Source organism: Rutidosis leptorrhynchoides, chromosome 6, assembly GCF_046630445.1.
Source record: "Rutidosis leptorrhynchoides isolate AG116_Rl617_1_P2 chromosome 6, CSIRO_AGI_Rlap_v1, whole genome shotgun sequence".
Classification (NCBI taxonomy): Eukaryota; Viridiplantae; Streptophyta; class Magnoliopsida; order Asterales; family Asteraceae; genus Rutidosis; species Rutidosis leptorrhynchoides.
Genome location: NC_092338.1, coordinates 314,083,462 through 314,100,975, shown reverse-complemented (window position 1 = coordinate 314,100,975; position 17,514 = coordinate 314,083,462). Strand labels below are relative to the sequence as shown.

Below are 17,514 nucleotides of genomic sequence, written 5' to 3'. Positions count from 1 at the left end.
ATGACTTGTTTCGCGAAGTCGTTCCCTAGCGAAGAGATTGGTTAACCATGAATTGTAATTGTTGATGCTAGCATTTAATTTGATTTATTATATATATTTATTTATGCTAATGATGTTGCTAGTTGTACGGTTTGACGTTACTAGCTATTGATTGCTTATGAGGTTGCTAGTTATACGATTTGATGATACTAGCGTTTGGTACGATGAGGTAAGTGATTTATGTGTATTTATGTGATGTCGTGGATGCGAGTAGGTAAGTTGTATATGCATGTATATATTTATTCTACTCACTAAGCATTAGCTTACCCTCTCGTTGTTGACTCTTTTTATAGATTGCATGCGGATTGGTGGCTCGGGTAAGCGCGAGGACTAGAAGACTTGCATAGTTTGCTTTAGAGACTTGCTTTTGGATTGTTTAGGATTGGGTAGCGTATCCCCAATCGCCATGCTCGGCTTCGTTTTGTATTAAAAGTCTTATGGTCAAATATTGCATTTTGGTACTCAAGGGGTAATTTGGGTCGATGTGGGACCCGCTTCGTAAATTTGATTTTATTAATTAAACGTGCTAGTTTTTCATATATGAAGTCATGGTTAAAAGCGTTTTAGCTAAATGTGTCGGGAACTAGTCAAACATTTTCATTAAATTGACTTCCGGGGACAGCGGGCTGTCCAGGTGGTTTGGCGCGCCGCGCGGCCACCTGGCGCGCCGCGCAGATGGCCTGCACCAGAAAATTTTTTTTTTTTGTTTGAAATTTCGTCGTGTTTGGTCGGTTACGGTTTGGGTTGTTACAAGTGGTATCAGAGCATGGTCTAAGGGATTTAGGTGACTTGAGATAGGTGCCTAGACTTAGACTTTGTGTGTGCTTACTTTGTTGCGGGACTTGTAGGATTACGGGTCAGGAATAGGTTTAGTTAGTGCCTTGTTATAGGTTGACTAACGTTTGTATTAGTAATGCGGATATTATTAATATGTTATTTGTGTTGTGAAAATAATTCTCGCGTATGTTGGTATCGCGTAGAATCTTGATGTGTTTGTTTATGTGATCGAGCGAGACGGTCGTTGTACTAACAAGTCGATGCGGCGTGTGTGCGTAATAAGAACTTGCAGACCTTATTACGGGTGCAAATCGTGTCTAACGAGTGATGTACGACGAGTGTATAGCAAGATGGGACGGAGTTGTGCGTGCGATTTTATACGTTCGTGATCTAATCGTTTTGCATTTTGAGATTGACGACGCGAAACGCGATCGAGGCGAATAACGTGGAGTTTAACGCTAGAGTTGCGGCCGCCGTTGCGGAGCAAATGAGAGCGTTTCGAGAAGAAATAGATAGGAAGTATTCCAAACTTCAAAGTAGTGGCGAAATGAAGCGTTATCTTAAGAGCTTCATGAGGACTAAACCACCGATGTACGACGGGAGACCGGATCCATTGGTAAGCACAACTTGGATTTCGGATGTCGAAGGGCGTTTTCGCACGATTGATTGCCCTCCCGAGAAGAAGACGAGGCTCGCAACTAGTTTGTTGCGGGGTAGGGCAAGGGATTGGTTGGATGGTAAGATTGATCTTGTTGGTGGTGAAACGTTTATGGTCTTATCGTGGGACGAGTTTAAGGAGGAATTCTTCGAGGAGTTCCGGACTTCGGCCGATTTGTGAGAATTGCGTAATGAGTTGCGAAACTTGCGACAAGGATCTATGGATTTGAGTACTCTCAAGACGACCTTTATGGCGAAGGCTCGTTTTTGTCCGGAGTATTTGGGAAGTGATCGTTTGTTAATGGGGGATTTCTATTGGACTTTGAATGACGACTTGAAAAGTAAAATTAGTCGTGGTCAAGCGAAATCGTTTTCGGAATTATTCGACTTGGCTAGGGGTTTCGAGTCGCATACACGATCGAAGAAGGGTGAACCTTCAAGGGAGATAAGGGTTGTTTCTTATGGTGCTCCGAGTAAGAGGACTAAGGGTCCGAGCGTGAGCACGGGTGGTAAAGGGCGCGGTGGATTCTCGTGCGCCTAGGTGTTTAAATTGTGGCGTTAGGGGTCATAAGTTGTGGGAATGCACAATGCCGAGAAGTGATGACGGAATGTGCTACTATTGTCATAAAGAGGGACATCGCAAGCCGGATTGTCCCGAGTTGGCGGCGGCGAATGCCGCAAGGAGACGTTGAGGTACGTTTCGTTTTAATAAATATGTCTTTTGAATATTTATTTATGTGGCGTTTAGGTTCGGATTTGTTAGATGCATTGTGTTGTGCATGTTGTTGTTATGGGTGACGTTCCTAATGGAAGTACCCTATGGTGACGTTTTAATTGATTGGTGAAGGGCGTAAGACTTGGTGCAACCAAGCATTCCTTATCGTTTGGGAAATGTTTCTACCAAGCCACGGAAATGGTTTTGGTGTCCGATTGTTAAGCGCGTGTTCGCTTTTATGTTGAAGTGATGAACCATGAGGTTCGCCGGGTGATTGGAACCCTTGAGATCGAGTGTTTGAAATCTCGATGTATGTCGGTAATGGAGTCATTATGACGCGACATTAGGTGCCTCTTTTATACCTACTAGCGTGGTGTTCGACTCCGACTAGGTTATGGTTGTGGTTGCATTGTACTTAGGGTACCGGAGTAAAACCCTTAGATACATGAGTGACTAGGTGGAATGTGACAAACTAAAGCAATTGGATAATTGCGAGGGTATGGTTTGTGTAATCGTGATACACTTTTCGTTCGAAGTGTTTAAGGATTGATTGAAATCCTTCGCGTGCTCAAGATTAGAGCAAGGTGTGGTGATGGGTCGTGTGTACCCAATTGTTGGTAAAGTCTACCTTTGGTAGCATCGTACGGGTGTATGAGTTGTGATATAGGAACGTGGTTCCAAGTGGGGGAGTCGCACTCCCGCACGAGGAAGTTTTAGTGTGATGTTTCGGATGATGCTTTTGGTAGATCCGGACACTTTGTCGAGACCTAGTTTTGGTCGATTTGTGGTAGAGTACGATTTCGGATAAATTGTACTTATGGTTTAGATTGGAACTACCACCGAGGTGGTAATGTGGTAAATCTCGTTGAGAGATAATGGTCGTGTTTGGTGAGCAAGGTGAAATCCTTCGGTTAAGGAAGGTGTGTGTCGGGTTCTCTTTTGGAGAATTCTTGTTCGGTACCTATGTTTGATATAGGTGGTTCTTGCTCGATTATGGTATGTGGTTGATGAAGCATGACCTTCGGGGTCCGCTGACTTCATCGTAGTATTGTGGATTAATGAAGCATGACTTTCGGGTCCGCTGACTTCATCGTAGTATTGTGGATTAATGAAGCATGACTTTCGGGTCCGCTGACTTCATTATAGTATGGTTACGTGATGGAGCATGATCTTTAGGGTCCGCTGACTTCATCATGGGAGTACGTGATTGATGGAGCATGATCTTTAGGGTCCGCTGACTTCGTCATGAGCGTGGTGTTGAGATCGGTGAAGCATGATCTTCGGGTCCGCTGACTTCATCCGGTATTGAGATCGGTGAAGCATGATTTTCGGGTCCGCTGACTTCATCCGATAATGAGATTGGTGGAGCATGACCTTCGGGGTCCGCTGACTTCATCAAGAGGGTAGTGTTGTGGGATGTGAATATCGGGTTGTTCGTATTCACAATATTTCGGGTAGTACGAATGTCCCTGTTGGTTGGGCTCATAGTTTGAGGTAGTGAATGTCGGGTTGTGCGAATTCACTAAGGTTCGGGTTGTTTCGACCATCCTCCATATGTGTTTTGGCTCGGGTTGTTTCGGCCATGTTGAGTTGTAATCTATTGGTTGTTTGATACACCAATGGTGGGGTCGTAAGGACCATGTTGTGGGAACTATCGGTCGTTTTATGCGTCGATGGTGGGGTCGTGAGGACCACGTGGTATGATTAGTGATGCGATAGCCGTGTTTCGCTCACATGTTTGTTACGGGTGTGACGATGGACGATTTCGTACACCTTGGGATTTGCGTTCCCATAGCCGTTTTGGGCGCTATCGGTTTCTAACCGTTGGAGTGTATTGTTACGGTAGTTGCGTATTGGTCGTATTGCGCACTACAATGGATGTTGTTAAATGGTGTTGTCCGTAAGGATTCGTTTGGTTCGGTCTTCATCGTTTCGGGTTGATGACCTTAGGTTGAGACTTAGTTGCTTTTAGCGTTGTACTCGGTAATAGTACGCTAAGGGATTTATATCTCGGTACGAGAGTGGTTGAGTTTTCCCGATGTTAGGGAAGGAGCATGGTTGTAGTGCTCGGATTGTGGTTTTGATAAATCGCGGGTGACGATTTAGTTGTGGAAAGCGATTCGTTGGGAAAGAGTTGCTTAGGAAAGTCGGATTGGGACTTATGTCGAGGACCGTAGGGTGAGGTCCACGTGGTTAAGTGATGAGGATCACGAGGACGTGATCGAGTTTAAGTGGGGGAGAGTTGTAAGACCCGAATATTTATCTTGCTTGTTTGTGTATTAAGACATTCGAGATTGGGTTTCGCGGATTATTTATATAAAGTTTAAAATGAAAAAGAATCTGTTTCAGAGAGGCCGCGCGCCGCGCGGGGTAGGGGCGCGCCGCGCCGATTGCTGCTGACAGAACTCCCTTGTTTTTATTTAAATTAAATGAGGGGTAAAAGGGTAAAATCACATGGGGCCGGATTTGTGTGCCATATTAGCTACTTTGGATCAGTTTTGGATCATTTTTCATGTCCATTCATCCCTTCCAAATATTTAGAGAGAGATTGGAAGTTTTGGTGAAGAAGAAGCTCGAATCGTTCAAAGTCTCGGGTTTTAAAGTTGTTCCTTTCGTTCTCGGCTACGCGGTGATAGTATTGGTAAGCTCAAACTCCGAATTTCATTTATTTAATTTGATATTCAAGTTAGGGTTTTGAGTTAATTTGTTGTAATACCCTTTTAGGTGATGAAATGGGTTTAGTGATGCTAGTAATCGGGTTTGTTGTTAATTGTTGGTGGATTTCGGGTTGGTGAACTATTTGGCCATGTTTAGAACTTGAAATTTAGTTAAATCACTTAAGTTAGTGATTATGGAAGTATTGGAACCCATTTAGGGTTATTTGGTTGACTAACTTTGACTTTGGGTCAAATTAGGGTTTCGTGGTGATTATGACCCAATTGGCGATTTAATGAAGTTTATAAACTTAAAATGGATTAAGTTGAAGTATAAAACCGAGTTAAATGTGTTTTGGTGTCAAAACTTGCAAAGAATGAGATTTTGACCTTTATGGGTCAAAATTAGGGTTTAAGTGTCAAAATGGGTATGACACGTGTTTAACACTTGAGTTCGGGTTTAATTGGCATATTAGGACCATTCTCACTTGTGTTAGTGACTATTGGTTAGTTTGGGCACGGTTTGTGCTTGGAAGTGCATTTGGGTCGAAATTGCACTTAGTGACGAATTGGGTTGATTTGTAAATCCACTCTAAGTGTATTATTGTAATTGTGGTAATGGAATAGGTACTTTCCATTGGCGAGTTGCGGATTACTTGGAAGCATTCTTCAAGACTTCAAGGTGAGTGGAATATCTATATATGTATGTATATGATTTATGTGCCCGTGGAAATGGTGTCACATAGCCGTTTGGTGACCGTAGTTGTGGGATATAGCCGTTTGGTGACCATAGTTGTGAGATATAGACGTTTTGTCCACATTGATAGTTGCCCGTAGTAATGATGTCACATAGCCGTTTTTGTGACCGTAGTGGTGGGACATAGCCGTTCTTGTCCATAATGATTATTGTGAGTGGAATATGTATATATGTATGTATATGATTTATGTACCGTGTTGATGGTGTCACATAGCCGTTTTGTGACCAAGGTTGTGGGACTTAGCCGTATTAGTCCATGTTTTGTACTAAGGCACATAGCCGTGTTTGTGCATTTAGTGGCAAGTAATAGCCGTGTTTGTGTATTTAGTGGCAAGTAATAGCCGTGTTTTACTCCCACGTTGTTATTTGAGTTACCCGTACACATAGCCGTGTTGGTGTACGAAAGCGTGAGTAATAGCCGTGTTCTACTCACATTGAGCAAGTGATGCCATAGCCGTTTTTGGAACACTTGAGGGGTGATGCCATAGCCGTTTTTGGAACACCTCGGGGGGTTAGCATGCCATAGCCGTGTTTGGAAGCTAACGAATGTTATGAACATCGATGACTTGTTTCGCGAAGTCGTTCCCTAGCGAAGAGATTGGTTAACCATGAATTGTAATTGTTGATGCTAGCATTTAATTTGATTTATTATATATATTTATTTATGCTAATGATGTTGCTAGTTGTACGGTTTGACGTTACTAGCTATTGATTGCTTATGAGGTTGCTAGTTATACGATTTGATGATACTAGCGTTTGGTACGATGAGGTAAGTGATTTATGTGTATTTATGTGATGTCGTGGATGCGAGTAGGTAAGTTGTATATGCATGTATATATTTATTCTACTCACTAAGCATTAGCTTACCCTCTCGTTGTTGACTCTTTTTATAGATTGCATGCGGATTGGTGGCTCGGGTAAGCGCGAGGACTAGAAGACTTGCATAGTTTGCTTTAGAGACTTGCTTTTGGATTGTTTAGGATTGGGTAGCGTATCCCCAATCGCCATGCTCGGCTTCGTTTTGTATTAAAAGTCTTATGGTCAAATATTGCATTTTGGTACTCAAGGGGTAATTTGGGTCGATGTGGGACCCGCTTCGTAAATTTGATTTTATTAATTAAACGTGCTAGTTTTTCATATATGAAGTCATGGTTAAAAGCGTTTTAGCTAAATGTGTCGGGAACTAGTCAAACATTTTCATTAAATTGACTTCCGGGGACAGCGGGCTGTCCAGGTGGTTTGGCGCGCCGCGCGGCCACCTGGCGCGCCGCGCAGATGGCCTGCACCAGAAAATTTTTTTTTTTTGTTTGAAATTTCGTCGTGTTTGGTCGGTTACGGTTTGGGTTGTTACAGAAGTACCATATCTTAGTGCAATTGGAGCTCTTATGTATCTTACAAATTGTACAAGACCTGACATTTCTTTTGCAGTTAATTTGTTGGCAAGGTTCAGCTCTGCTCCTACCAAAAGACACTGGAATGGGATCAAACACATATTTCGATACCTTCGAGGAACTACTGATTTAGGATTATTTTATTCTAACGAATCAAAACAAGATTTGGTTGGTTATGCAGATGCAGGTTATTTATCTGATCCACATAAAGCTAAATCTCAAACTGGATATGTATTCCTAAATGGAGGTACTGCAATATCATGGCGTTCTCAAAAACAAACACTTGTTGCTACATCGTCAAATCATGCCGAAGTGATTGCATTACATGAAGCTACTCGAGAATGTTTTTGGTTGAGATCAATGACACAACTCATTACTGATTCTTGTGGACTAGAACGCGATAAAAGTCCAACAACTATCTATGAAGATAATGCAGCTTGCATAGCACAGATGAAAGAAGGGTATATCAAAAGTGACCGAACAAAACACATACCACCTAGATTCTTCTCATACACTCAAAATCTCATTAAGGACAACCAGATTGAAATGAGATATGTGCAATCTAGCAAAAACTCTGCTGATCTTTTCACGAAAGCACTTCCAACTGCTATTTTCAGAACACACGTTCATAACATTGGCATGAGACATGTTCAAAAGATGTAACAGCTGAAGCGATGTCTACTTGAGGGGGAGTCAACTCCATGCTGCACTCTTTTTCCCTTAGCTAAAGTTTTTTCCCACTGGGTTTTCTTTAGCAAGGTTTTTAACGAGGCAGTAATTTATAGTTGATCTTCAACAAAATAAAATTGCTATCCAAGGGGGAGTGTTATAATAATAATAATAATAATAATATAGATATGGATAGTCAATTTTGGTGTATACATATAGTCAATTTTGGTACACAAAGTATGTATTTTTATATTGAGATTTTAGGCTATAAATACTCATGAATGCAAGCATTAAACTTGCACCATTTCTCACACTTACAAAGTGTTTCTTTCTTTCTCTCCATTATCATCTTTGTTCTTACACTTCATTATTAGTATTCTAAATCAAGAATCAAATCACTAAAGGTAGTTATAAGCCTACTGAATTATAACATCAAGAATCAAACCACTAAAGGTAGTTATAAGCCTACTGAATTATAACATCAAGAATCAAACCACTAAAGGTAGTTATAAGCCTACTGAATTATAACATCAAGAATCAAACCACTAAAGGTAGTTATAAGCCTACTGAATTATAACAAACATCATAATATCATATACCGGAGAATTAGTTAGACTCTCATATAAATTTGAATTGGTCTACTTTGTTGACAGTTTACTTTTCAATACAATTTGGTTCCCATAATTTGTGGACCCAAAAAATATCACAACCAGATACATGTCAAGTCTTAAGACTTCAATAGTATTTACAAGTCTAGTATGTGAACAAAAGAAATTTGTCTATACATTTTGTTATAATGTCAAAGTGTAATCACTATCACTAAGAATCTCATATACTAATTTTAAATGGGCTTATTAATGATAACATTACTAGACAAGATGGCCCATTGGCCATCATCTTCATTTCAACACATTCAAACTTAACTACATATACACCTTCATCAGAGCAAGTTTTGATTATTTTAAAACAAAATGATTTCAAATTTCCATCTTACATTTAAGCATAATCATGTTTTGATTATTTTGTCACTTGTATTGCTATGGCTTAATTATACTCCAACGGTCATTTCTGAAGGCAGCCAAATAAAAGGTACAGTTGTTAAGTGCATCTATAAGGAGAGAAGTGCTCTCCTTGATATTAAAGCTCTCCTTAAAGACCCCTTGATCAATGGTTTTCTCTCTAGATGGGGTATTGATCAAGAAGATGATTGTTGTGAATGGATAGGAGTGTCATGTAATAATCAAACAGGTCATGTCACAGAGCTTGACTTGAATGGTTGGGAACTTGAAGGTGAGATTAGCACTTCATTGCTTAAATTAACCGACTTGACTCATCTTGACCTTCGTTATAATCGTCTCAATAGAACCATTCCCATGTTCATTGGTTCATTGACTAAATTAAGGTATCTAGACCTCTCTTATAATTTTTTTGATGGAATTGTTCCTATGTTCATTGGTTCCTTAACCGAATTAAGGTACCTTAGCCTTTGTGGCAACAATCTTTACGGAACTATTCCACCACAATTTGGAACCCTCACAAATTTGGAAACTCTTAGCCTTGGAGACATGGGTAGTTGTAGAGTTGAAAACCTTGATTGGTTGTCTAATCTTACTCATTTGCGGTACCTTAAAATGGATGGCATTTCTCTGGCCAAAGAAAATTATTGGGTGAATATAATTACAAGTCTCCAAAACTTAACCTTTCTAAGTCTTGAGGGATGCAACCTCTCGCAGGTCATGCACCGTATTCATATTCATCGGTCAACTTTTCTTTGCTTTCATCGTCTATTGTTGAGTTGTATCTTGGAGACAACAATCTTAACTCATCCTTTTCTCATTGGTTGTTCCCCTTAACTGGCAGTACCCTCGAACAACTTCATCTAGCAGGCAACAAGTTAGATGATGTACCTAAATATCTTGGTAACCTTTGTAGTCTCAAAACTTTAAATCTCAATAGAAACTCTATATTTGTCAAACTTTCAGATTTTTTAAATAGCTTGTCTGGATGCACTGCGGCTACATTGCAATATTTGGATGCTTCAAGGAACCAATTTAAAGGGTCGTTATCTCATGACATCCAAATATTTTCATCCCTTACGTATTTGAGTCTTGCTCATAACCTGTTAAATGGAACTTTAAGTGAAAAAGTATGGGAACTACCCAACCTTGAAAACCTAGATGTTTCATTTAACTTCCTTAGAGGTGCTATATCCCAGAGAATTGTAAACTCAAAAATTCGAAATATAAATCTTTCGAATAACTTATTCCAAGGGGTTACATATGAACCTCAACACTTGAACATCTCTGGTGTAGAGGTTATTGATTTGAGCTCTTGCAAGTTGGGACCTCAATTCCCGAAATGGATTCACACACTCAAAAATCTTATATATCTTGATATTTCAGGTAACGGAATAACGGACTCAATTCCCGATGAGTTTTGGTACATGTGGCCTTCTCAGTTGAGGTATTTGAATCTCTCTTCTAACAACTTCGGCGGAAAAGTACCAGATTTATCATCAAATTTTTATAGTCTTGCAGTAATAGATTTAAGTTCCAACAACTTTTATGGTCCGATACCTAGTATCATTAGTTTGAGTTTGTTTTTGTTGGATCTTTCCAAAAATAAATTCTATGGAGAAATCTCCTTCTTATGCCACCAACTTAGTGATGGGCTTTTTAAATATCTTGATCTCTCACACAACTTATTAACCGGACAACTTCCAGACTGTTTATGGCATTTCAAAGATCTTGAGGTTCTTAATCTTGGGGACAACAGATTTTCTGGAATGCTTCCTGCTTCGATTGAATATTTGACTTCACTTGAGGTGTTGTATTTGTACAACAACAACTTCTCTGCGGAGTTGCCTTTGTCGTTAATGAATTGCACGAAGTTATCCGTATTAGAGTTAGGGAATAACAACTTTTCTGGTAACGTACCAGTTTGGATTGGTGAAAAATTATCAGGGTTGTATGCGCTAGGTCTAAGTTCAAACAACTTCTTCGGACGTATCCCTATACAATTATGTCAACTTGTAAATCTTCAAATTCTTGACTTGTCAATGAACAATCTCAATGAAACCATTCCCCCGTGTGTCAATAATCTTACATCTATGGTTCAAGAAGGATCCCTAACAACACAAAACGTACATGAATTTGCAATTCCACATTATTTAGGAAGAGTTGGTGAATATTGGGAAATCACTAATTATGTTGGCCATGCGATGATCCAGTGGCAAGGAAATAAACGCGAATTTAGCAGTAATCTGGGTTTGTTGAAAAGCATTGATCTATCAAGCAACAATCTAAAAGGTAAAATTCCCAATGAACTAACCGATCTTTATGGTTTGCTTACACTAAACTTGTCAAACAATGCACTAATTGGGGAGATTCCACACAAGATTAGTCAAATGAGAGACCTTCTAGTTTTGGATTTGTCTAGAAACAATCTTTCGGGAGATCTACCATCAAACATGTCTTCGATGAATTTTTTAGATTATATAGACGTGTCATACAATAACTTGTCTGGAAGGATTCCATCTAGCACTCAATTCCAAACCTCTGAACCTACAAGGTATACTGGAAACGCAGGACTATGTGGACCTCCTCTTAAAATAGCGTGCTTGGGAGATATAGAATTACAAGTGTCACCACCAACTGGTGAAAGTGAGGGTGACGAGGAAGAGAGAGATGTGCTTGAGAGATGGTTCTATATTGGTGTGGCCACTGGTTTTGTTATTGGATTTTGGATTGTGTGTAGCGTTTTACTAGTCAACCAACGTGGAAGAGGTACTTTCTTTCATTTCCTGGATAACTTAGAAAATTAGGTTTGTGTAAAGGGTATAGGTGTATTTTGCAAACTTCTGGCAAGGACTTACATAAATGTTTGTATTTAGTTTTTCTGTTTGCATTGTCGTTTTCTCCATTTGCATTGTCGTTTTCTAGTTTTGATAGTATTCCAGTGTTTTTGGCACTTTTAACTAAATCAAACGCATAAAGGAACAGAAAGGAAAACATCAGGGTCGTCCCGTTAATTTTATGGGCCCTGTTCGAAAAATAAAAGTGAGCCTTTTGTATACAAAATTTTTTCTTATATAACATAATACTAAGCTTCGACATCTAAGTATTAGAGCATGAAGGTTGAGTATTGGAGCATAATATTGGATTACGGAGTATTCGACATTGATTATGTATCTTACTTTTCGAATTTTCTATTTTTTAATTAATAAATTGACCAAAATATGTAAAAATGAGCCTATATATGTAATGTTAGGATATTTTTTAGGGGCCCTTATAGATGTTGGACCCTGTGCGGCCGCACGACTTACACGCCTCAATATCCGGCCCTGGAAAACATTGTAATATATATGTCGTAACTAAAAACAATAGCAAGATATTCTACATTCCACGATTTTTCTTATCAGTTTCATCATAGCTTGAAAGACTGAGTATATTTGAAGGTAAATTGTTTGTCATTTTTACTAAAGGTAGAAGATACAAAAATACATACAAATACCAATACCATACAAATAATTATAATAAGAAATACTACGTAATATATAATAGCAACAATTCTCATTAAACAAATAGAATTTAAATATGAGAATGTATAATTAAAAAAGAAAATTCACGGTTGGTTAAGTGTAGAAAATCTTGTATGAACGGTATTGTCAATTGTTTCATATGAAAACCTACAAATACGATCGAGTGTTTATTTATGTGATGATGGGAATATGATAAATTAGACTTGGGCTAGCAACAACTAAAATAATCTATCTATCTATCTATCTATCTATATCTATCTATCTATACATTATTATAAAGCGCGTGCTAATAATCTTACGTGTCAGTCTATTATTAATTCTGTTTAAATTTGCTTATGTGGCCGGCTTGTGGTTAACTTATACGGAGTAATTCATAGTCATTTTATCTTATACACCATATTTAAGGAGATTGCAAATCAATCAAAATTCATCCATACATTTATTTATTATTAATTAATTAATTAAATATAGTACAAAATTATACGGAATATAATTTATAGAATTTAATTTATACGGAGTAACATTTTATACATATGAGTGAGTAAAATTTGTTACGGATATACATATAGATGTTGTGATTGATATTATTGTTATTTAAATTTTTTAATAAATAATTAAATTAATAAAATATTTGATATGGATATGGTAAGGATAGTTCTTAAAAGTCACACCTATAAATGAAAGTGATAAGATACACATAGTAATAACAACAAATTAATTTATATTTTTGGTAATCATCGTAAATTTTGTTGATTGTGGCTAATTAATTGTATTTTAAGTGCTTTTTTGGTAGATTAATAATTCAATTAATATATAACAATTAGTGATAGACTGACATGTTGCAAAAATAAAGGAGTTGACACGTGACAGAAATTAACCAGGAGTCCCGTAATCCATGAACCCGTATATACACATATATATAAATTAAAAAAGTTTTTGATTAAGTGTCATTTTGTAATTTAATTGAATTAATTATAAATTATAATTTAATATATACATATACATATAGTTTACATATATAAGATAGTATTATATTATTTCTAAAAGTTATCTTATATCTATATATATTGTAATTTATTTTTAAAATAGTTAATAAATCTTTATTTTTAAACAGTGGCGAAGCCACATGACTCGAGTGCATGTGACCTCAATCAAATTTAGTCAGGTAGTGTAAAAATTTTGATCATGATATGAATGACATCACAAAATTTTTTGTGACACGAAATGAAAAATTTTAAAATCAAGTTAAAATTTTATTGGCTCATATTTGTCAGCTAAAGTTAAAATAGCTGACACAATAAAATTTGTTTGTACTAAAGTATATATAATTAGAGATGCACATAAAATATTATTATTAACGATCGAGTTTAAAACAATTTTACAAGCTCATGTTTAGTGTTTATTGATTATTTTTCAATTAAAGTTAAAATGGTTATGATGAACGGGCTCATAATATATGCGTTAAAACTCAATACCTTTCGATAAAAATGTTATCAGTAAGAAAAAAGTCTTTTTTTCATTAATTTTGAATTAACATTTGATAAATATCAATATTTAATACAAAGTTTCTATAATTTAATATATGTAGACTTTTTAGAGTTTCTTACGTTTCTGAACTCAATAATATACTTTGTTTATCTTTTCACTATTCATTCTCATTTCATATGTAATGCAAGTAATATAATGACATTTTGCGTTTTTTGGGAATGAATTTTTCATTTTTTTATTCAACTGTTGTGGAATGCACGGGCTCTACAAAAAAGATTTGCAACACTGTTCAATATATAATCACAACTTATGTTTTTGCACGGTCTTTTACTCATCCGTGCAACGCACGGGCTCTAAAACCTAGTAAGTTAATATAATACCAACAAGCCAGTTATCATGACCTATGGGAAATATTGTGGTTTTCTTGTAAATTCAAGCCCCTACAAGGCTTTCTCTTTTTTCTGAACATCAACTATTTATATATTCAATAAACCTCTCAAGCAAGCTGTTAGAAGAGGAAAACAAGGAAAAGTCACAAGAGCTTCAAAAGTCAATCGTTCAAAATAAAATTACATTTTCCTCTATATTTTAACCACGTGTAAGAAAAAGTAAGAATTCGATCAAATATTGAGCTTTTCCATAACCGACCACTATTGAAAACAACATCATTCCGAAACCTCCATATCATCCATAGACAAGCCGAAGCAATAGCGTACACTTTCTTCTTGTTTACAGCATTTGCAACATAGTCTTCAAACCAAATTTTCCATTCAAACCTGAAATTACAATAGGCGGAGTATGATCAGTCCAAATGTATATAAGCCGCCATAAACTGTTAGCAAATTCACACATAAAAAATAGGTAATCCGAAGATTCCAAGTGAAAAGAGCAGACTGCCCACTTCTCCGAATGAATCACTACTCCACGCACATATAAATTAACTGAATCGAAAGTCTATCCAGTAATAACGCCATAAAAACATTCACTTTACGAGGAAAAAACTTGACCCAATTAGTGATAACAGCAAGACATGGAAGAGTAACATTATCAATGTGTGTTCGAGTGCAGTTCACACTAAATAGACCATCCGCTGAAAGAGAACAGCTCCATGAATCAACATCCAAGAAAGATTCACATTACCAATGTCATACCCCGTCCTAATCCATCTGGACGAAGTCACCAACATCTGGTCCCATTGCGATGATCGACTCCAAATAATGTCTTTAAAATGAGCAAATGCACAGCGGAAGATTTCTTTCATACCTGAGAATAAACATGCTTTCAAGTGTCAACCAAAAGGTTGGTGAGTTCATAGGTTTATCATAAAACAATAAAATTCATCATTTTGATAGATCACAAGATTTAAATGCTGCATGGTACAAATGGGCCCGAATCCTACACCCACCTATAATGTACATGCGATATCTTTTTCTTTCTGTTCACAATCAAACGCTAACCACCACTCCTAAAACAACCATCGTGAAACCTATAACACATCATCATTTACTGCTGCATATGTATGTATTTTTTTTTCTGTTTGAAACCGAAAAACACCTACAAACATTCGTCACCCTCCTTCTTCACTCACAACCACCGTGCCTCTTGCTATTACGATACAATCTTGTTCATGTTTCTGTTAGATAATAATGATGATGAATCATGGAGATATAGATGACATGATGATGAGGAGGCCTAGATGATAACGGTATCATGATGACGTTAGTATTGTGATTGTGATGATCATGGAAGATAACACAATGATTCTGTGATGTCGAAGTAATAACAATGATGATGACGAGATATAGATGATGATGTTGCCATTGTTCTCAACGATATGAAGCTTTGATGTAATGACGACGATGAACGGTACCTGCCTTTCCCTATTTCTATTTATTTCGGTTTAGCTCCTTGCCGTATGTTTCGGTCGATGTTGTATCGAAGAAGATGGATATAAGAGCGCATTATTTTATTTTGGCTGTGGCATCGAGGGTTTCTAATTGTGGAACTTAATTTGTTGGGTTATAACTCGATTTGGCTATTGGACTAACCAATTAGTGGGTAATTCATTCCTTTAATGATAATACGAACTGGGCCGAATCCCCTTCTAGTTTGTGTTTGGGCCTGGTGGACGGCTGTTATGAAATTGAAGAAGTAAAAGGGAAACGCAAGCAAAATAGTTATATTTAAATGGGTTACAAGTTAAAACATAAAGACGTAATTGGACGCTTGGTTAAGGGTGTGTGTGTGTGAGCGAGATGTCGGGGCTTCGAGTCCCGTACTAGAAGTTTTTAAGGGTATACACAAGTTCTTTTAGTTATATTATTATTATTGTTAATTATTATGATTATTATTATTATTATTGTTATTATTATTATTATTAGTTATTAAGATTATAATTATTATTGTTATTAGTGTTATTATTATTATTACTATTATTATTATTATTATTATTATTATTATTATTATTATTATTATTATTATTATTATTATTATTATTATTATTGTTAGAATTATAATTATTATTACTAATATCATATTTATATTTATAAGTATTAAAGACGTTATTATCGTTAGTATATTTTTTAAAAGTATTATTAACATTATTATTAATCTTATCATTTAGGTATTATTATTATTATTATTATTATTATTATTATTATTATTATTATTATTATTATTATTATTATTATTATTATTATTATTATTATTATTATTATGATTATGCTTATTAATGTTATCATTATTATTAATTAATATTAGCATTAGTATCATTTTTAAACATTAGTATTATTAATCTATTTATAATTAATATTATTAATATTACTAAACTTTTCGTTTAAAAACTATTATTATCATTATTATAAGATTTATTAATAAAACTATCATTAATATTATTATTATGAGAATCATTAATATTATTATCATTATTATTAATACTAGTATTATCATTATTATTATTATTATTTTTTTAAAGGCAAGAAAATTTATTAATATAACAATAATTACACGCACCGGAACTAGCAAGGAGCTAGAACTAAAAACACGAGACTACCAACAAATACAACATCAACGAGAAAACACACGCAATAATAGAGACTCGAAACTATAAAAAAAACCGATATTACGCGAACACGAAGACCCGCACACCACGACTAGACAAAAGCTTATGAATCCTACTCTGAAGACTCACAGGAGGGAGAACAACACGAGCAGCACCCATCTTCATCGTCATCCTCAAAAGCATTTTTCATCACATTGTCAATAAAAACTCTATCCTGCCAGCGAAAGTTTTCCCGACGATTGCAGCGTTTCATACTACTCCACCCCCACACATGATTAATGAAATGACTTTTAATCAGTGGGGGGCTTTTCTACCTTTGACGCGGAAACGAGCAACAGTGGAAGATGGAGGACAATCGAAAACCACATTTGGATCATCAGAAACCTGTTCGTTCACAGCTAGGGAAAGGGCCGGCCCTTTTGGACAGTTACAGTCCACCTTAGACTCGTTTGAAATAGGCCCAATATACAAACTTTGTTCAGGCCCACACCCACAGTGAATTTGAAATTGTCTTGGGGGTGTAAACACATCACGCGAGCCTTTGGAATCTGCAACCTCATTGGAAATTACAGCCTCATTGGAACTCCCCACATTCTCCCTCGATCCAAGATCATCACCGGCCAACAGTGGGTCAACCGGCGGGTAGTTCGGTGATGAAACAGGAACCGAGCACCCATCAGGCGGAGTTGGACAAAATTCCCCCTCTTCAAGGTTTTCATCCCCACCTACTGTGATGACCCGAGAAATTCCGACCAAATTTGAACTT

At 36.8% G+C, this 17,514-nt stretch overlaps 1 pseudogene; it reads left to right on the top strand.

The window, feature by feature from the left end:
• The first annotated feature begins 8,590 nt into the window (after positions 1–8,590).
• LOC139852105 (receptor-like protein EIX1) lies at positions 8,591–11,696 on the top strand (annotated as a pseudogene).
• The last annotated feature ends 5,818 nt before the right edge of the window (positions 11,697–17,514 follow it).